The sequence below is a fragment of the Macrotis lagotis genome, chromosome 1 (assembly GCF_037893015.1).
Source record: "Macrotis lagotis isolate mMagLag1 chromosome 1, bilby.v1.9.chrom.fasta, whole genome shotgun sequence".
Taxonomy (NCBI): Eukaryota; Metazoa; Chordata; class Mammalia; order Peramelemorphia; family Peramelidae; genus Macrotis; species Macrotis lagotis.
Genome location: NC_133658.1, coordinates 854422674 through 854445110, shown reverse-complemented (window position 1 = coordinate 854445110; position 22437 = coordinate 854422674). Strand labels below are relative to the sequence as shown.

General features: G+C 38.0%; 1 long non-coding RNA gene across 1 annotated transcript in view; it reads left to right on the top strand.

Moving 5' to 3' along the window:
- The first annotated feature begins 5418 nt into the window (after positions 1–5418).
- LOC141490854 (uncharacterized) overlaps positions 5419–22437 on the top strand; it is a 40658-nt gene continuing 23639 nt past the window's right edge. Inside the window, exon 1 of the long non-coding RNA XR_012469375.1 lies at positions 5419–5560. This is a non-coding gene — a long non-coding RNA (uncharacterized LOC141490854). The remainder of the gene's footprint in view (positions 5561–22437) is intronic.

Sequence of the window (22437 nt, the reverse complement as noted above, 5' to 3'; positions counted from 1 at the left end):
TAGTCTATTCTTAGACTATCATCAGCTAGGTGGTACAGTGGACAGTGTACTGACCTTGGAGGATGAGAGTTTTGTTTTAAAGATTTTATTTATTTAGAGTTTTACAATATTTTCCCTAATCTTACTTCCCTCCCCCCACCCCCCACAGAAGTCAATTTGCCAGTCTTTGCATTGTTTCCATGGTATACATTGATCCAAATTGAATGTGATGACAGAGAAATCATATCCTTAAGGATATATCCCATTCTCAATGTATTATAGTTGTGGATGAAAGCCTGAGGGTCATCATCTTCATCATCAACAACTTCAACAGCAACTCTTACTATTTATATAACTTTTACTATGAATCAGGAACTGTCCTAAGTCCTTTACAAGTATTATACCATCTAAATTGAATACCAATAATCACCTATATGACTGAACTTGCTCCAAGCGCTTTTCAAATGTCATCTTATTTGATTCTCAAAACAACCCTGGGAGGGAGGTGCTATTCTTATCCCCATTTTACAGATGAGGAAATGGAGGCATAAAGAGGTTAAGTGACTTGCCCAGGATCACACAGCTAGTAAGTGTCTGAGACCAATTTTTAACTAAGCTTTTTTTGGACTCTGTATCTGATTCTCTATGCACTATGACACCACCTAGCTGCCTCAAGGAGCACCATGCCTTGCACTTGAAAACCTACCATAGATATGAATATAGTGTGTACCTTCTGACAGCTGACCTTTAACTTACATCCCAATTATTCTATTCTGGATGCACTTTTTTGTTTTATTTTATTAAAGATTTTATTTATTTTGAGTTTTACAATTCCCCCCCCATCTTATTTCCCTCCCCTCACCCGCCACAGAAGGCAATTTGTCAGTCTTTACATTGTTTCCATGGTATATATTGATTCAAATTGAGTGTGTTAAGAGAAAAGCCATATCCTTAAGGAAGAAACATAAAGCACGAGAAATAGCAAGATCAAACAATAAGATATCAGGGTTTTTTCCCCTAAATTAAAGGTAATAGTCCTTGGCCTTTGTTCAAACTCCACAGCTCCTTATCTGGATACAGATGGTACTCTCCATTGCAGACAGCCCCAAATTGTCCCTGACTGTTGCACTGATGGAATGAGCAAGTCTATCAAGGTTGATCATCACCCCCATGTTGCTGTTAGGGTGTACAGTGTTTTTCTGGTTCTGCTCATCTCACTCAGCATCAGTTCATGCAAATCCCTCCAGGTTTCCCTGAATTCCCATCCCTCTTGTTTTCTAATAGAACAATAGTGTTCCATGACATACATACACCACAGTTTATTAGGCCATTCCCCAATTGAAGGTCATTTACTTGATTTACAATTCTTTGCCACCACAAACAGGGCTGCTATCAATATTTTTGTACAAGTGATGTTTTTACCCTTTTTTCATCATCTCTTTGGGGTATAGACTCAGTGGTGGTATTGCTGGATCAAAGGGTATGCACATTTTTGTTGCCCTTTGGGCATAGTTCCAAATTTCTCTCCAGAAAGGTTGGATGAATTCACAGCTCCACCAACAATGTAATAGTGTCCCAGATTTCTCACAACCCTTCCAACAATGATCATTATCCTTTCTGGTCATATTGGCTAGTCTGAGAGGTATGAGGTGGTACCTCAGAAGCCTTAATTTGCATTTCTCTAATAAGTAATGATTTAGAGCAATTTTTCATATGACTATGGATTGCTTTGATCTCCTCATCTGTAAATTGCCTTTGCATATCCTTTGACCATTTGTCAATTGGGGAATAGCTTTTTTTTTTAAATGACTCAGTTCTCTATGTATTTTAGAAATGAGTCCTTTGTCAGAAACATTAGTTGTAAAGATTGTTTCCCAGTTTACTACATTTTTTTTTTTTTTGCAAGGCAAACGGGGTTAAGTGGCTTGCCCAAGGCCACACAGCTAAGTAATAATTAAGTGTCTGGGGCTGGATTTGAGCTCAAGTACTCCTGACTCCAGGGCCAGTGCTCTATCCACTGCGCCACCTAGCTGCCCCACCACATTTCTTTTGATCTTGGTTACAATGGTTTTTGTCTGTGCAAAAGCTTTTTAATTTAATGTAATCGAAATCATTTAGTTTGTTTTTAGTGATGTTCTCCATCCCTTCCTTAGTCATAAACTGCTCCCCTTTCCATAGATCTGATGGGTCAACTAGTTCTAGCTCCACTTGTATACCTGTGGTACTTACCTAGGTACTTTGGTACCTAAGATTTAGAAAATACAGATGAAGATCAGCAAACAAGAAACACCTAAAAACTGCTTCACAGGGGTGGTTAGCAAACCTATAGACAAAAGAAGCAATGATTATAAGCAACTAGAATTGCTTTTGTTAAGATCAGGTCAGTATATACTAGCCTTGTTTCCATTTTTATAGGCTTATTAGACTGGTAGAGCAGAAGAATTTTATAGACATAGTGTAGCTAAGTTTTTTAAATTAATTATTTTTTTCTCTCTCCCTCCCTTACATCCTTCCTCCCCCTGACAGAAAGCAAAGTAATAGAGGTTCTACATCTATAACCATGCTAAACATAGGTCCATTTTAATCCATGTTGTGAAAGAAGAATTGCATCCAAATGTAAGGGAAAAAATCAGAGTGAAAAAGCAACATAATTCATAAGACAATTTTTTTTTTTGAGAAAATGGAAGATAGTAAGCTTTGGTCTGCATTTAAACTCCACAGTTCTTTCTCTGGATATGAATGGCATTCTCCATCCAAGTCTTTTTTTTTTTTTAGTTTTTTATTTTTTTGCAAGGCAATGGAGTTAAGTGGCTTGCTCAAGGCCACACAGCTAGGTAATTATTAAGTGTTTTAGACTGGATTTGAACCCAGGTACTCCTGACTCCAGGGCTGGTGCTTTATCCACTGCGCCACCTAGCTGCCCCCACCTTTCATTATTTCTTACAGAACAATAGTATCTATCACATTCATATACCACAATTTGTTCCCAATTGTGGACATTCCTTCAATTTCTAATTCTTTGCTACTAGGAAAAGAGCTGCTACAAATATTTTTGTACGTGTAGGTTTTTTACTATTTTTCATGATCTCTTCTGGATTATAGACCCAGTAGTGGTATTATTGGATGATCAAAGGGTATATGCACAGTTTAATTACCCTTAGGACATAATTCCAAATTGTTTTCCAGAAAGGTTAGATCAGTTCACAACTCCACCAACAATACATTAGTGTTCTGGTTTTCCCACATCCCCTCCAAAATTGATCATTTTCCTTTTAAGTCATACTGGCCCATCTGATAAAGTGTGAGGTGGTATCTCAGAGTTGTTTTAATTTCCATATCTCATGATCTAGAGCACTTTTTCACATGACTATAGATAGCTTTAATTTCTTCATTAGAGAATTGTCTTATGTATTGTAGAATGACTTGTCCAAGTTTTGTGGGGGGTTTTTTTGCAAGGCAATGAATGGGGTTAAGTGACTTGTCCAAGGACACACAGTTAAGTAATTAAGTGTTTGAGGCCAGATTTGAACTCAGGTCCTCCTGACTTCAGGGCTGGTGCTGTATCCACTGTGCCACCTAGCTGCCCCCTTGTACAAGTCTTAATGAAACATTTCACAAAGTCTATCATACTATTCCAGATGATCAAATGGCTAGCTCCAAGGAGTAGTCCTTAAGGAGTCAATGACACCTTGAAATAAGGTGTCTAATAGAGTTCTCCAGAGAATCATGCTTGACTCTGTGATATTTAACTTTTTTTGATGAATAACTTGGACAAAGGTATTAATGAAATATTTATAAAATTTCAAATGACAGAGTATCTAAAATATGCAGATAGCTTAGAACATTAGATCATATAAAATAATATTAAACTAAATCAGACAATATTTATTCTGTACCTACCATCTGTCATGTATACCTTCCTTCCTGATTCAATTTCCCCTACTCCCCCCCCAAATAATTCCTATCAGCAACAAACTTGTATTTATAATAGGGGGAGACATCATATAAAAGGAACCTAGAAATCTGTAGGAAAAGGCACTCATATCAGGGAAAACTGAAAAATCCAAAGAGTCAGGACTGGAGACAGACTTGAGCACTTATTGAAATGACTTAGTCTTTGACTTCTGATATCTCATATTCTATAGTGGAGACAATATTTACATTTGCAAGTATAAAAAATAAACAGCCCTCAAAATAATAAGGTAATTTTGGCAGGGAGGGTACTATTAGCTAGGGGAATGAAAAAAGGACATAAATAAACTGATAGATTACTTGATCTCATGGAGAGGAAGGAAGGGAAGGGAGAGAGATATAAAAAAATGTGGAGCTCAAAGTTTACAAAAAGATGAATATTGAAAATTATCTTTCATATATTTGGAAAGAAATGAAATAAAATAATAGAATATTTAAAAAAAAGAAACTGGATACTTGAACCAAGATTTGAAGGTAATAGACTAAGTGGCAGATGTAAGGAGGGATTATATTCCAGGTATGGGATGGAATGAAAAGAAATGAATTGAGTTAAGAGTAAGGATCAACCAGGAAGTCACTTTGACTGTAGAAACTCTCAAGAAATATTATAAGGCTAAAAAAGTGTGTTGGAATCAGATTAGACAGGTCTTTATATCTGACGATAGTCTAAGGGTTCACCACCGTTTTTGAGCCATGGACCCCCTTGACAGTATGGTGAAGTCTATTTCTAGAATCACATTTTAAAACACAAAATAAACACATGGGATATGACAGAGGAAATCAATTATATTGAAATCTAGACTGCAGATAGAAAGATTAGAATCACATGAGATCTAGTGACAGGTTTAATAACTACAATAATTTCAAAGTAGTGATGAATATAAATGATATTTTGAGATATCTGTGACAACTGAAATATGAAAATCTGTGATTTTTCTTGTGGTGACAAGGTCACCAGTACGTTTTTTTTTTTTTTTAGTTTTTTTGCAAGGCAAATGGGGTTAAGTGGCTTGCCCAAGGCCACACAGCTAAGTAATTATTAAGAGTCTGAGACCCAGGTACTCCTGACTCCAGGGCTGGTGCTTTATCCACTGAGCCACCTAGCTGCCCTTGTCACCAGTACTTCTAATCTCATTGTACTTTGTTGCTTATATTTATGATAGAAGGAAATGTTGAACTTTAATTAGAGGTTAGTAAAAATAAAGATGTATTTTTTCATCCCTGTTTAAGAACCATCTGAAATCTATCCATTTAGGAAAATCTCTTTGGAAATTGTATGTGGGGTGGCCTATAAAGGAGAAAGATGAGGCAGGAAGACCAGTCAGTATGTTATTGTAATAGCCCAAGCAATGGTGAACATGGATGTTAGCCATGTGAGCAGAAAGGAGGGGCCGGACAGGAGACATGTCATAGAGGTAGTATGATGATAATCACTTCCTTAAAGACAATATAGGGGAAGCACAGCAAGGCAGCATTTTGTCTGAAAGGAGATGTGGAAATTTTAGATGGTCAGTTATAAGTTCAATATAAGACAACAGTATGATATAGCAGTCAAAAACTCTGGCGTGATCTTAGACTACATGAAGAGAGGTGTAGTATCCAGGATAAGGTAATTGATTGTACTTTTCTCTCCTCCTTTACCATCTGAAATACTTTGGATCAAAGTAAGATGGTAATATAAGCAAACTGATTCTGACCCCACTTACTCAGGTACTTTGAGGAGATTGTGTTATCTCATTTCTCTGCCACTGACCTAATACTATTTTAGGAGTCCAGTGATTAGCACCTCAGTTCCATTTTACTATTTAACACTGAGTAGCTTTTACCAAGGCATACTTACTTCACAGATATATTGTTCTTGTTCTGTCATTTAAATCATCTATTTCATTTGAGGGTTTTTTTTCTGGTAAAGATACTGGAGTATTTACCGTTTTCTTCTCTGGTTTATTTTTCAGATGAGGAAACTGAGGCAAACAAGGTTAAATGATTTGCCCAGGGTCACACAGTCAGAAAGTATCATTTAAACTCAAGTCTTCCTTATTCCAGGTCTGGGACCCTATATATTGCACCAGCTAGCTGCCCCCACACACAGATATATTAAGAACAGGCAAATTTTTTTCCTTAACTCATTGAGAATATAATTCTTCCTATTCTACCTTGATATTTGTAGGGAGAGGGGAAACTTTGATTATAACATGGTTCAGTTCCTAGAGTATGAGTCACTCCTAGTTCATAGCCAAAGGTGATGGCATTGGTGGATGAATCTTCTGTTGAGTTGGAGCAATAAATTTTGGCAACAAATCTTAGTAATAATAGCTGTGACTTCACCACCAATAGAAATCATCTCATATATTTTTAGATATATCAAAATATTGTTTATACTTATCATACTTCTCTTCTTGGTGACCTTCTTCCAGGATCTCCATTTTGGGATGGAACCAGGTTGGCCTTTTTACATTCCTCACCTAATTGTTCATCAGACTCTCTGGACTTTACCACCTTTCTTTCCTCCTATACCCATGCAGATAACATCTCCCTTCCTCTCTTTTCCTTTTCTGTGTTATCTCTTCCATTAGAATGTAAGCTCCCTGAGGGCAGGTACTATCTTTTTTGTTTGTATTTGTATTTCTAGCACTTAGTACACAATAAACACAATAAATGTTTATTGCCTGCTTGCCCATTCATAGTTATTTCAAAATGGATGCATTTATTAGACTTGCCACTAGACCTCACATGATCACAGTCTTACCTTCTATAGGCTGTATTGAAATATAATTGCTTTCTTTTGTTATCTTACGTGTGTTATTTTATGCATTTAAGAACATTATTCTCTAAAGGTGTTAAAAGGCATCATCAGATTGCCAGAGGGGATATGACCCCCAATTAGTTTAAGAACTCCTGAAATTAAAGGTGATAACACACAGAAGGAATGGTGGCCAGGGAGGGGATCCTTCTAAGAAAACTAGAATAAGAGGAAGAGAAGGGTAGAAGGATTATAAGCACTTTTCTTAGGGTGCTGTACAGGATTTTGTGAAGCAGAGCTGGGGCCTCCTGAAGTAGTGGGTCAGGTGAGGCAGTCACCAAAAGAAGTCTCCAGGAAGGAAGTTCTGAGATGAAAGGGTTAAAACTTCCAGCCCATAGAAGTTTGAAGTCAAGAAACAGTTTCTGACTTTAGAGCACCTGTATTCAATATGAAAATGAAACAGAGATTAACTGTCTGACCCTTCAGATTCCCAGGCAAGTCATTCAACAATCATATAGTCCATGTCCAAGGCACTGACTGTACTAAGTGTTGGGGATATGAAAAAGAAAAAAACAAACCCTGCCCTCAAGGAGTTTACATTCTAATGTATGTAAAAGAGACTAGACTCATGATTTCCTTAATTTAGAGGAAGTCCCAGCTGGGGGAAACTCCCTTCCACTTACTCAGGTCAGAACCTTTCTCTTAGGTTAATTGATTTACCCAGGACCATATGTGTGAGAGGCAAGACTTGGGCCCAGTATTTTTGATTTCCAGGATATTTACAGAATAGATGGAAGGTAATTTCAGAGAGGAATGTAGTAGCAGCTGGAAGAAACCTCTTGCAAAAGATAGCATTTGAGCTCAATCTTGAAGGAAACCTGGGAATTTCAGAGGCAGAGGGGAAGGAGAAGATTGTAGGGAATATGCTCTCCTGCAAAACTGGAATGGGACAACTGGAGGTAGATGGGTCTTGTTCCTGGGGAACCTATGAGTATCAATCACTTTGGATCCCTTAATTTTCCTGTACCTGGATGAAGAAGTACTGTAGTGGTTTCAGAAAAACCTTGGAAGATGTGCTGAACTAAGGCAATGTGAAGTAAGCAGAACCAGGAGAAAATTGTCCTCAGCAATATTGCATTGATGATCAATTATTAAAGATTTAGCTGCACTGATGAAGACCATGGTGGGGGGCAGAGCCAAGATAGTAGTGAGAAGTCAGGAAACTGCAATGTTAAATTAAGCCTCTAAATGGATTCTAGAGAAATAGAATCCACAAAAAGATGGAGTGAAACAATTTTCCAGCTTAGGATAATTTAGAAGGATTTAAGTAAAAGTCTGCCTCACTTGGGTAAAAGAGGAGTGCAGCCTGGAAGGAAGCCCTTAGGTGAAGCAGAGATCAGCAACTGAAGCTCTTCAGTTTGGCTTCAGCAGGCCAGCTGTGAAACCTCCAGCCCCAGTGTCAGAGGCAAATCAAGAGCCTTGTAACCCTGATAGAACAGATGTGACTAATTTGGGCAGTTCCAGTGCAGTGGGCAAGCCTGTGGCCCAGCACCTGAGACCTCATATAGTTAACCAGTGACCAGGTCCTTGGCCCCTTGCACAAGAAGCTTATGATAGTACTTCCTGGGACCCAGGAAAAGAACTCAACTTTTAAAAATTGAACAAAAAAAAAAGGAGCCCTGACCATAGAAAGCTACTATCCAATAGGAAAGATCAAAATGTGAACTCAGAAGAAGAAAATTAAAAAATACCTATATGTGAAGCCTCAAAGCAGAATGTGAATTGGTCTCAAGCCCCAAAAGTCCTTTTGGAAGACCTTAAAAAAGATTTTAAAAATCAAGTTAGAGAGGAAGAAGAAAGACTGGGAAAAGAAATGAGAGAGAGAGAGATAGAGAGAATTAAGAAAAAAAGAGTCAACAACTTGGAAAAGGAAGTACAAAATTTGACTGAAGAAAACATCTCCTTAAGGAGTTGGTCAAAATAGAATTGGCCAAATGGAAAAGGAAATCTATAAATTAACTGAACAATTCCTTAAAAACTAGAATTAGGCAAGTGGAAGCTAATGTCTCTAAGACATCAAGAAACATTCAAATAAGGGGCAGCTAGGTGGCACAGTGGATAGAGCACCTGCCCTGGAGTCAGGAGTACCTGAGTTCAAATCAGGCCTCAGACACTTAATAATTACCTAGCTATGTGGCCTTGGGCAAGCCACTTAACCCCATTGCCTTGAAAGAAAAAAAAACCCCTAAAATAATAAAAAAAGAAAACATTTCAGTTTAAACAAAAAAAAGAATCAAACAAAATCAAAAGAATGAGATAAAAGAAGAACATGGAAAATATATCATTGGAAAAGCAACTGACTTGGAGAATAGATCCAGAAGAGGTGATTTAAGAATTATTGAACTACCTAAAAGACCATGATTCAAGACAATTCCAAAAGATCCATGCTGAAAAATGTTTTCCACCTCCAGAAAGAAAACTGATGAATTTTGAGTGCAGATTGAAGCTTGTTGCATTTTACTTTTTTTGTGTGAATACTTTGCAAGGTGGTTAAGATGGAAATATATTTTGCATATGTATAAATGATATATTGTTTACATTCTCAAGTGGAAGAGGAGCAGAGAGGAGGGCAAACATTTGAAACTCAGTTTTAAAGAATGTTAAAATTTTTTATATGTAATTGGGAAATATTTAACAAAATAAAAATATATTTATTTATATATTTATAAATAAAAATGTATTTTAAAAGTAGTGTAATATAATGGAACAATCACTGGAAATGATAAATCTTAGAGTAAGAATATATTTCAGGATAGGTTGGGAGGGTGGAAGGTATGTTAAATTTATGAAAAAAGGAAGGAAAGGGAGGAAAAGAGGAAGGAATCACTGGATTGGGAATGATAGATAATTACTAGATAGAGAAAATAATTATTAAAAACTAACAATATTCCAGGTACATACAAACAAAAAGTCTCTGCCCTCAATTGTATTTCTATCTAAATAGGGAATAGGACACCAGAGGATATAAGGATATCTTGCTTTGGGAAGTTGAAACCAAAGTGGAGTGAGCTGAGAGCAGATTCTGCCCTCTCTTAATGGAAGGCAACTCCCCAAGTTACAATTAAAGTGTTTATCTGCATTTGGTAGAGAGGATTTCCTCACCTAGAATTTCCTTATACTCTAGAATCATAGGTCCAGTTCCGAATGAGTTGGACTTAGTTTTCTCATTTGTAAAATAAGATGACTGAACTGAGCTATCTTCTGTGGAATAATAGGACTCTTCTCTGGCCTGAGGAGGTCAGAGAGGCTGAACTTGAGAGCAGCTTGGCAGAACAGCTGAGAGGTTTTTGGGTCCCATTAGGAGAAGCAGCCTCTCCTAATGGACCTGCCAAGAAGTATTTGGACTAATAATTTCCCTGTGACTCGCTGACCAGGGTCATGCCATTCACCTCAGGGGAGGGGCAGAACAGCTGCTAGGACAGCTGCAGGCTTAAAGTCTTAAAGAATTAGTTGCCCAGGACACAGAAATGTTAAATAAATCACCTTAAGTCATAGGGTCAGTATGTATCAGGAGTAGAGACTGAACTCTGGTCCTCTAGTATTTGCTTTTTCCTGAGATCTCTGAGCCTTTAGAACAGAGCCCTGGCATGATGTGAAGGCAACTCTTTTTTTTTTTTTTTTTTTTTTTTTTAGGTTTTTGCAAGGCAGTGGGGTTAAGTGGCTTGGCCAAGGCCACACAGCTAGGCAATTATTAAGTGTCTGAGGCCTGATTTGAACTCAGGTACTCCTGACTCCAGGGCAGGTGCTCTATCCACTGCGCCACCTAGCCACACTCAAGGCAACTCTTAATAAATGTTTGTTGATTAAATTGGTCACTGAGTCAGCAAGCATGTATTGCCTTTTGACTATAGGTTAGGCACTGTGTTAAGAATATATAAAGAGAATATATAAAGACAAAAAAAACTTGGTTTCTGCCCTCAAAGATTTTACATTCTAATGGAGGAGACAAGTAAAAAATCCAATCCTAATTCCTAGTCTGGCTTCCTATTCACTTAATCCCTAGGTATCATCCCCATTCTCTTATTAATTCTCCTAGTCTCTCAAGAGGTAATATTATAAGCCAATTAAGAGAACAAGAAATAGTTTACCTATCAGATCTATGGAAAGGGGAGCAGTTTATGACCAAGGAAGAGATAGAGAACATTATAAAAACCAAAGTGGATAATTTTGACTACATTAAATTAAAAAGGTTTGCACAAACAAAACCATTACAACCAAGATTAAAAGGAATGTAGTAAATTGAGAAACAGTTCTTTTTTACAACTAGTGCTTCTGAGAAAGGACTCATTTCTAAAATATATAGAGAACTGAATAAAAATTAAAAAAAACCCAAGTCATTCCCCAATTGATAAATAGTCAAAGGATATGGAAAGGCAATTCTCAGAGGAATCAAAGCTATCTATAGTCATATGAAAAACTGCTCTAAGGGGCAGTGGATTTAGAACACTGGCCTTGGAGGATATGAGTTCAAATTCAACCTCAAACACTTAATAGTTCCCTAGCTATGTGACCTTGGGCAAATCACTTAACCCCATTGCCTTACCAAAAAGAAAGAAAGAAAAATTGCTCTAAATCATTATTGTTTAGAGAAATGCAAATAAAAACATCTCTGAGGCACCACCTCACACCTATTAGATTTGACTGGAAAGGAAAATGATCAATGTAAGAGGGAATGTAGGACACTAATGCATTGGTAGAGTTGTGAATTGATCCAAGTTTTCTGGGGAGCAACTTTTGGAATTATTTAGGCAATGAAAATGATCCAACTATACCACTACTGGCTCTATATCCTGAAGAGATCATGAAAAATGGTAAAAATTCCACATGTACAAAAATATTCATAGCAGCTCCTTTTGTAGTGGCAAAGAATTAGAAATTGAGTGGATACCCATCATTTGGGGAATGGCTAAATAAATTGTGGTATAGGTGTATGATGGAACACTATTGTTCTATTAGAAATCATGAGGGACAGGATTTCAGAAAAAATCTGGAAAGACTTGCATGAACTGATGTTGAACAGAACCAGGAGAACATTATACAGGCTAACAACAATATGGGGCGATGATCAACCATGATGGATTTGTTCATTTCAGCAGCACAATAATCAAAGTCTTAAAGTCTTGCAATGGAATATGCAATCCATATCCAGAGAAGGACCTGTAGTTTAAATGAAGACCATAATTTATTATTTTCAATTTTTAGAAGTTGTCATGTATCATGTCTTTTTTACTTTTCTATTGTGTTCTTTTTTCCATTTGAATTTGATTCTTCTCTCACAGCATGATCAATTTGGATCTGTGTTTAGCTTAGTTATAAATGTAGAGCCTATATCAGATTACTTTCTATGGGGCGGGGAAGGGAGGAAGGAAGGAAAATGTAAAACGCAAAACCTTGCCCCCAAAAAATGATTGTTGAAAACTATTGTTGTATGTAGTTGGAAAAATAAATAAATAAAATAGAGAGAGAGAGAGAGAGAGAGAGAGAGAGAGAGAGAGAGAGAGAGATGACCTTTCTGTCTGTCCAAGCCCAACTCATAGGGATTTGGTCCCTGCCCCGCCTGTGGGTTTCAACAGTACCTCCCCCAAATCATCATCCCTTTCCCTGGATCTCTTTTGTCTCTCATCTCTCTCCCTCTTCTTTCTTTCTCTTTCCCAGTTGTTTGCAAGCCCACCTGTCTTCCTCCTTCTTTAAAAGCAAAACAGAAGAAAACCTTTCACTAGACCTACAATTTCTTCAGACTTTTGTCCTATATTGCTCCTCCCTTTCTTAATCAAATTTCTAGGGGGAAAGAAAAAGTTGTGTACTCATCCCCTCTACTTCCTCTCTTTTATTTTTTTTTTAAGGTTTTTGCAAGGCAAATGGAGTTAAGTGGCTTGCCCAAGGTCACACAGCTAAGTCATTATGAGTTAAGTGGCTTGCCCAAGGCCACACAGCTAAGTTATTATTAAGTGTCTGATATCGGATTTGAACCCAGGTCCTCCTGACTCCAGGGCCAGTACTTTATCCACTTCTCCACTTAGCCACCCAGGTCACCATAACTTCTAATCTCATTGTATTCAATTCTCAGACCTCTACAGTGAAGCTTCTGAATTCATCCCTTAAGGAAATTGCTCTCTTCAAGGTTATCAGCGATCTCTTAATTGCCAGACCTAATAATGGCTTTTTTTCTCAGTCCTTTTCCTTTCTGACTTCTCTGCAGTACTTGGGACTGTTATCTGCCTCCTCCTTCTCATTGAATTTTCTTTTCTCCTTTTACACCCCCCCCCCCCAAAAAAACCCCACCCTTTTCCATCTGCTTTGCCAATTCATTTATATCCCTGTCTCTAACTGAGTATATATATATATCTAAACTCAGTCCTCAGCCCTTGGCTCTTGTTTCTCTACACTTTCTCACTGAGAGGTTCTCATTCAGTTCCATTGCTTCATTTGTTTATTCAGATCATTCCTAGTTCTCTATAGACAGCCCTGGTATACCTCCAGAGCTCCAGGCCTACATCACAACAGCCTGGGGAACATTCTGAACTAGATGTCTTGTAGGCACTCTGAAACAGAATCATTATCTTTTCCCCAAAGTCAGCTCTCTTCTTAATTTCTCCTTTCAGTTTGAAGGTACCACCATCCTTGTGGTCACCCAGGCTCCCAGTCTTGGTGTTTTCTCTGTTACCTCACTCTCCCTCACCTCACAGTTTCAGTCAATTTCCAAATCTTTTTATTTCTTCCTCCACCACATTGCTCCCATTTGTCTCTTCTCTACTCATGCAGCCACTATCCTGGTAATAGGCCCTCTGTTCACCCAGCCTATTGCAACAGTCTCTGATCTGTCCTCCTTGCAGATGCTAATGGGATTTTCCTAAAGCTCAGGTCTGACCATGTCTCTCCCTTCTCAATAAACTCTAACAGTCCCCTATTACCCTAAGGATCAACTCTAAATTCCTGTTTGGCTTTTAAAGTCCTTCACAGCCTGGCTCCAAACCCACATTTACAACTTTATTGAACATCATTCCCCTTTGAGAACTCTTCAGTTCAGCCAAGGTAGCATTCTTGCTGTCCTCAGATACCACTTTCCATATCCTTTCTCCATGCTTTCACTGCCACTCCCACCTCCTCCCCCTGTCTGGAAGAATTCCCTTTACCCCTGTCTCTTAGAATCTCAGGTTTCCTTCAAAACTGAACTCAAACATTCCCTTCTACATGAAGCCTTTCCTAATGCCCCCAGTTTCTGGTGCCCTCCCTCATTGTTCTCTCTCTCTCTCTCTCTGTCTCTGTCTCTGTCTGTCTCTGTCTGTCTCTCTCTCTGTCTGTCTCTCTCTGTCTCTCTGTCTCTGTCTCTCTCTCTGTCTCTCTTTCTCTCTATGCCAGTCTGTCTACTGTCTACACACACACACACAGGAGAGAGACAATCTCTCTCCTGATGTCTCTAGCTGCTAGTGCCTCTTCCCTTGCTATCCACCTATCTTTATATTCTTGTCTCAATCCCCCTAGCACTCCCCCATTGCTTTATAACTGTCATCTTATCTATCTATCTATCTATCTATCTATCTATCTATCTATCTATCTATCATCTATCTATCTATCTATCTATCTATCTATCTATCTATCTATCTATCTATCTATCTACCTATCTATCTGTCTGCCTTTATAACCATGTCTTGATTACCCTTGCTTCTAATGCCTTCTCCCATTGCTTTATATTTCTCTATTATCTGTCTATTTTTATCTCCATTCATGTCCTCCATACCCCTAAAGAATGTAAGACCCCTGAAGGCAGAGATTATTTCACTTTTGTCTTTGTATGTCTAGTCCTAGCACAGAGCCAGGTCCAAATTTAGTGCTTACTTAAATGAATGGATAAATGTATGTATGAATGAATTTATTAAGCACTTTCTATATATGGTCCTATAAAGTACTATGTACTTAGTATTCTGGGGATGGGAAAAGAAAAACAGTCCTTGCTTTCTGGGAGCTCACATTCTCATGGAGGAGACAACTCTAATAGGAGGTTTCAGCCACAAGTCAGATGGAAAAGTGCAACAACAAAGCATATGGTAATACATTTTCTTCTACTAATAAAACCATGTCCATTTTTGATGCTGAGTCACTTGACAGTACCAAGAACTTTGGTGGCAAGAACCTCCTTTTATATGCCTTTAATATTTGTGATTAATTGATGATTGCTAACTCCATTTTATAGAAGAGGAAACTGAAGTTGAGAGAGTCTTACTTGCCTATAGTCAAACAACTAGTAAAGTATCAGAAGTGAGAATTGAACCCGTCTTCTTGAGCAGATAGATCCAGAGGTCCATTTCTCTATCCCATATACCAAGATTCTTCTCCTTTCAAATCTATCTTAAAATTCATCTTCTCCAGGAAGTCTTCTCTGACTATCCCATATCAGTTTCAGATGATTTCTGTACTCTGACACTGGTCTGGATACTGGGATGGTCACTTTTAAAAACTCATATTTCTTGTTCTTGCTTCTTCATGGGTCAATTCCAGTATCTTTCCTCTGCTGCCCTACCCAATAAATGATCATCCAGGAATTTTGACTATTGTTTCTGTGGATAGAAACTGATTTAGAACAGAGTTCAAGTTTGTTGTGCCTGAAGGAACATGAAGTATAAGTCTATTGAGATGGAATATGGTGCCTCTCCTTTTGAGGGGGAGGATCAAGCAAGATAGAGAGATTAACAGAAGCTTTAAAAAAAATTAATACAGTTTGAAATAGGCATTTGGTTGACATATTTTCTGAAACCTGATCTATTCCATTCCTTGATGATCTTTAATAACTCTTTTAAAGGGGCAGCTAGGTGGCACAGTGGATAGAACATTGGCCCTGGAGTCAGGAGGACCTGAGTTCAAATCCAGTTTTGGACACATAATAATTACCTAGCTGTGTGACTTTGGGCAAGTCACTTAACCCCACTGGCTTACCAAAAAAAAAAAAATCTCTTTTGGGGGCAGCTAAGTGGTACAGTGGAGTCAGGAGGATCTAAGTTCAAATCCAATCTCAGAAACTTAATATTTACCAAGTTGTGTGACCTTGGGCAAGTTACTCAATCTCAATACCATGAAAAAAAATTTCTTTTGGTTCATGCCTGCTCCTTGGGAAGAGAAGTGGGCAGAGGGAGACATTTTGGAACTGAATGGTAAAATTTTTAAAAAAAATTTAAATCCTCTTGAGGATAAGATTCCACTAATCTTGCATGGACTCTCATCATTCTTCTCTGGTTTTCAAGATACCTTCTATTTCTTCTCTTTCTAATCTATCCTTCATGTAACTACTAAAGGTTACCTGCTTGTGGTAGCTCCACATGCTGTGTAAAGTACACTGTCCCCTTTAAGGATCTTTTCAAGTGAATAATTAAGTTTTGAAAAGGTTGAAAAGAAGGATAATATGCCTTACCTAAAGTAATACTTCAATTAATCAAAGATCAAAATTTATTAAGTGCCTATAGTGTGTCAGATGTGGGGATACAAAACTAAATAAATAAAGAAATTAAAGAAATGAATGAATGGATAGATGGTTGGATAAATAGTTAAATAAATAAATAAATGGATGACTGAATGATTAAATGAATAAATGAATAGATGAATAAATGAATGATTAGATGGATGGATGAATAGATGAATGAATGAATAGAAGAATGGATGAATAGATGTATGACTAAGTAGTCCTTGCCCTCAAGGAACTTACATTCTCTTTATTCCATTTCAATGAAACTGCATTTCCACAATTATGAATTCTCTGTATATTTGTTTAGATCTTACCCCTTCTCAGCCTATGCTATTCTTGTCTATGATCAAGTATACCTTAACCCTCCTATTATGCATGTTCTTCCATAAATTCTCCCCAAGGGATCTACCTAGCATATTACAGACCTTCCTCTGATTCTTTTAATATCTTGTGGCTCTTACTGTGTGCATGGCCTGAACATATCTGTGCAAGACACCTTGTTGCTATTACATTTTATCCAATGAAGTCCAATACTCCTGGATAATCACCAAACAGCAGACACTCTGGGATCTTATTTTATCTTCTTCTTCCAAACTAATCTCATCTTGTCACTCTCCTGTTCAATAACTTACCTGGCAGCACTTGAGCTGTCAGTCTATTATCTCTCATTCCTGCTACATGACCTGAAACTTTCTTTCCCATTCACACACACCCATCCCTAATGATTCCTTCTATGCTATTTCACCAGCCTGTGGCATCACTGATAAGGAGGCTGCAACCTCCTTACCTTGGCCATGCATCTTCCCTCTGAGTCACTGGCAGTTTTTTAAAAAATTATTTATTATAAAAGACATTGAATATTGATATCATTGAGCCTGTTCTCTATGTCTTTGTTGTTGTTCAGTCATTTTAGTCGTGGTTTGTCATTTCCTTCTCCAGTACATTTTTACAGTTGAGGAAACTGAGGCAAACATGTTTAAGTGATTTGCCCAGGGTCCCACAGCTAGTAAGTATCTGAAGCTGATTTTGAACTCCAGTGTTCCTAACTTCAGGCCCAGGGTTCCATCCACTGCTCTACCAGCTCTTCCTCCTCTTTTAAATATACAGATAATAAATGGAAATAAATACTAACTAGTTAAATACAATGTAGATTGGGTAGAAGAGAGGTCCATTAATAGTTGAAGGGATCAAAAAAGACTTCAAATGGAAGGTGGTACCTCAGTGATGCTTGAGCTGTGTAACCTGAAGGAAGAGAGGGATTCTGTGAAGCAGAGAGTAAGAAGGAAATCAACCAAGAGGGACATCTAGTCCCTGAGACGGAGATGGAAGGTTGTTCAAATGGAACAGAGAGAGAAAGCCAATTTGGTTGGATCATAAGACTGTGGGGTATGTATTTAGGGAGGACAAGTAACTTTGGTGTGTTTTCCAATTCCTTATCCACATTTGGTGTTAACTTATTGCCCAATTCTCACCTGTAGCTCCAAGAAACTGTAACACATGTAGTGGTCATACCCTGGTAAAACCATCTTAGGACATGGTCTAAACCAGGTTGAGGGTAAGTAACAAGTCCCAGACTCAGGTGAGTTAGGGGGGTGTCTACTCTAAGAATGTGAAGACTTCCCCTGGCAGAATGGACAGATGAGAACAATTTGTTCCAAAGATCATAAAGGTGGCTGAAGTAGGCACTATAGAACCTCAGAGCTTGGTCATAAATGGAAGGTCATCCAGTGAATTCTGAGTCATCATCAGTCATCTTTTTTTTAATTTTAATTTGATTTTTTTCAAAGATAGTTTTCAACATTCATTTTTGTAAGATTTTGAATTTCATATTTTTCTGCCTCCATTCCTTTCCTCTTCCCTCCCTTTGGCAACAAATGATCTGATATAAGTTGTACATGTATAATCTTGTTAAATATATTTCCATATTGCTCATCTTGACTTTTGTCCTTCTATTGGACTTCAATGACTTTGGAAGAGAGAGTGAATTTGACAATTTTGTGTAAATATTTCACTTAAATCCAATTCCCTTGCAAGTCAAAATTTCTTTCCATGAGGGGGCAGCTAGGTGGCTAGAGCACTGGCCCTGGAATCAGGAGGACCTGAAGTCAAATGTGACCTCAGACACTTAATAATTATCTAGCTGTGTCACCTTGGGCAAGTCACTTAATCCCATTGCCTTAACTAAATAAAATTTTTTTTTAAAGGGCTTCTCTCCATGGTGACATCTTCCTTGAAAATAAAAGACAAAGAATAACAACAATAGAATTACAGTAAAGAAGTCATAAGTAATATGACTGAAAATAGAGTTTGGGACCAGATTATGAAGGAATATATTATCAGGTCGAAACATCTTATTAAACTTTTATTACAGTTGATTCTCAAAAAAAAAGATGGATAGGGTCATAGAAACAATGAACGTGAGCTTGGACAGGCTTCAGGAGATTGTGGAGGATAGAAGGGGCTGGTGGGCAATGGTCCATGGAGTCATGAAGGGAGAGACACAAGTGAATTACTAAACAATAAAGAGGCAATAGAGAGCCATTGGAGTTGATTGAGTTGGGGGATGGCATGGTCAGATCTGGGATTTAGGAAAATCATTTTGAGCACAATATGGCAAAGATACTGATGTAGGGAGTAACTTGAAAGGAGACTGTTGTACTAATTTAGATTAGAGGTGATGAAGAACTGAACCAAAGAGGTAGCTGTATGGATAGAGAGGAGGGGATGGGTAAGAGAAATGTTGTGGAAGTAAAAACAGCAAAATTTGTCAGCTAATTGAATATGTGGAATGAGGGATAATGGAGAGTTAACACTAATGCCAACCTGAAAGGCTGAAAGGATAGAGGTACTTTTGACAGAAACAGAAAAGCTTAGACAAATGGTAGCTTTGGAAGAGAGAGATAATGAGTTCTGTTTTGGTCACATGAGTTTACCAAGTCTCCAGGACATCCAATTTGAAATGTCTAATAGGCAATTGGTGATGCAAGACAAACACTCCTGGGAGGCATTGGGGCTGGTTATGGAGATCAGACAGTCATCTGCATAGACATGATAATTAAACCCAGAGGAGTTGATGAGGTCTGAGAGAGAGAGAGAGAGAGAGTGAGAGAGAGAGAGGAGAGAGAGAAGACAGAGACAGAGAGAGACAGGGAGTCAGAGAAAGAGAGATAGAAGCAGGGAGATAGAGATACAGAGAGAGACAAACAGTAGGGAACCTAGATTAGAGCCCTCCCCATAGTTAGGGAATATGACCTAAATGATGATATAGCAAAGGAGACAGAGAAGCAGTTAGGGGAACCAGGAGAGTACCAATATCACTACAGCCCAACCACTAATCAGGCTTCTATGAACATCTTTGAGAATATAATGCTTTAAAAATTAACTTTCAGAGTACTGAAATACCAGGAATATTGGGCAGATGCCTAACAATGGCATTATCAGGTCAAAATGTTTTATTAAACTTGTACGACATAGCGTCAGATTATTTTCAAAACATATTGGACAAATTTGCAATTCCATCAGCAACAAATAAGTGAACTTTGTCCTAAATACTAAAAACTAAAAAAGTCCAAAGATCAAAAGAGAACTTTTGTTGCTTTTAGATATTTTAGCAATTCACTTGTCACCTGCAAATATTTATGTATTTGTGATACTTTTTCCACAGTCTTTGAATCTCCAACACCATGCCTAACATTGTAGGCACTTCATAAATGATTGATGTCTTTCGGATGGAGTGGCACAGAACAAAAAGTGCTGAAGCTAGAGTCAAGAAGACGAGAATTCAAATTTGGTTTCAGACAGTTACTAGTTGTGTGACCCTGGGCAAATCATTTAACTCTACTTGCCTTAGTTTCCTTAGCTGTAAAATGAGCTGGAGAAGGAAATGGCAAACCACTCCAGCATTTTTGCCAGGAAAACTCCAACTGGGATCACAAAGAGTCAAATATCACTGAACAAAAACAAATCTTTCTAGTGACCAGGGATGTGAATAAAGTGGCCCAGTAGTGTTCTGTGGCTTGGGGTAATTCAAATAACATAATTTGCAAACAGAATTAAGCTGAGAATCTCTTAATGATAGGCAGTAGAAAAGTCCTTTCAAAGACAAGCAATCTCTCTCCAATTTGGACTACTCAGATATCTTCCAAGACATTGTTAATGCCTTAAGTGAGCATGTGTCCCTGTTATACGCCTGGTTTAGTCTTCATACTCAGTGTATCTCCAGGGTTGCAAATGACAGGAAATTATGTATGAACTTTAAATATCTGTTGGAGACTCCTGGTTTGAGGAGATCTTATCCAGTCAAATGCTTTTATGCAATTAACAGTATCTTTTCACATTCCAAGCTAATCTCATCTTGTCACTGGGGGTGTGGGGGTGTGGAGTGGGTTTAAGAAGCTAGAATATCTTTCTATTACTCTGTACACTGGAACAGGCTGAGATCTGATGTCTGATGTCCACCTCTCCAATTCTCTTCCTGTTCTTTATCCCTCACTAGCCTATCCAGTTCTCCCAACACCTAAGGGTGGGAGCAGGAGGTTCATCAGGTTTTCAGAATAGTCATGTTCAGCCTTCATTTAAGTGAAAGACCTATGAGATACATAACTAAACTATAGCAGCACAGAAGGAATGGTTTTCTTAGATGTTTAGGAAGCATCTTGTCAATCTCAGTTAAACTTCATCTCTTGCCATTTTAATGTAAACTTTCCCTTTTGGATATTTCTGATGACTAGAACATATATGGTTACAGATATTCTCAATGGATAGTCACAAAGTCAGGATAGTGACACAGGGCAGCTAGATGGCACAGTGGCTAGAGTGCCTGACCTGGAATCAGGAAAACTCATCTTTCCTGTGTGACCCTGGGCAAGTCACTTTGTAATGTTTGCTTCAGTTTCCTCTTCTGTTAAATGAGTTGGAAAAGGAAATGGGAAACTACTCCAGTATCTTTGCTAAGACCCTAAATGGGGTAAAGAAAATTGGAAACAACTGAAAAATAACAGTGCAACAAAATTCACACAACCCTGTCAGTTCCTCTTTCCCCATTGCTCTTGACCAGTCATTCAATAGCATGAACTTTTTAAATGACAAGTACCCTCCCCCATTTTTTTCTCCTAACACGATGTTAAGGATTGATAAGTAGATGGTCACAACATGTTTCCTTAGAGCCTCTCAATCACTCACATTTCTAAAATTCTGTAAGGGTTTCCCTAGTATATTCTTCAAAACCCTTAATTGTTAGCCCCAGTTTATTTTAGTCGTTGCTATTATAGGTTGCACTTTTCACAAGGACAAACTGAGGCACCAAGAAAGGAACTGAAATGTCCCAGGTCATACCACTACTATCCTGAGACACCAACTCAGGTATTGGGTTTCCTACAACCTACATATTCCTCCTGGGAATATCACCTGTATGATGACCAATAATGTAAATGAAAAGAACACTAAAAGAAAGAAGGTCCCCAAGGTTCCTTCTAGCTCTAAAATCCTTTATTCTATAAAATGAGAGCACTCAAATAAATGAACTTTGAAATTCCCTAGAGATATTAAGGTTGCACAATGGTTGGAGCACTGGACCTAGAGTCAGGATGACCTGATTTCAAATCTGAACTCAGACATTTCCTAATTGTGTGATCCTGGGCAAATTGCTTAACCCTTGTTTGTCTCAGTTTCCTTAACTGCAAAATGGTGATAATAACAGCACCTACCTCCTAGGGTTGTAAGAATCAATTAAGATAATATCTGTAAAGTGCCTGGCTCATGGTAGTCTGTATACAAACACTTATTCCCTTCCCCTTCTCCCTTCAGTTTTAAATATGTGGTCCTATAATTCTGCCTGCATAGTAGCAGTTAAGTGGTTCAGTGAATAGAGTGCTGAGTCTGGAATCATTACAAACTGAATTCAGATTCTATCTCAATCATTTACCTATCTGTGTGACACTCAGTAGGTTATTTATATTCTGTCTACCTCAGTTTCCTTGTCTGAAAATGAGGATAATAGAACCTACTTCCCAGGGTTGTTGTAAAGCTCAAATGAGATAATATTCACAAAGTGTTTAACATAAATAAAATAACTAGCCATATAAATGTGTGTTATTAGTATGATCCATTCATTTCTCTACATTTACATGGCCTTCTTCACCTTTCTCTGGGACTGCTGCCAACAGCCTCCCAGATTCTAATTTTTCCATTCTCTAATCCATTCTCCACACAGGTGCCCCAAAACCCAAGT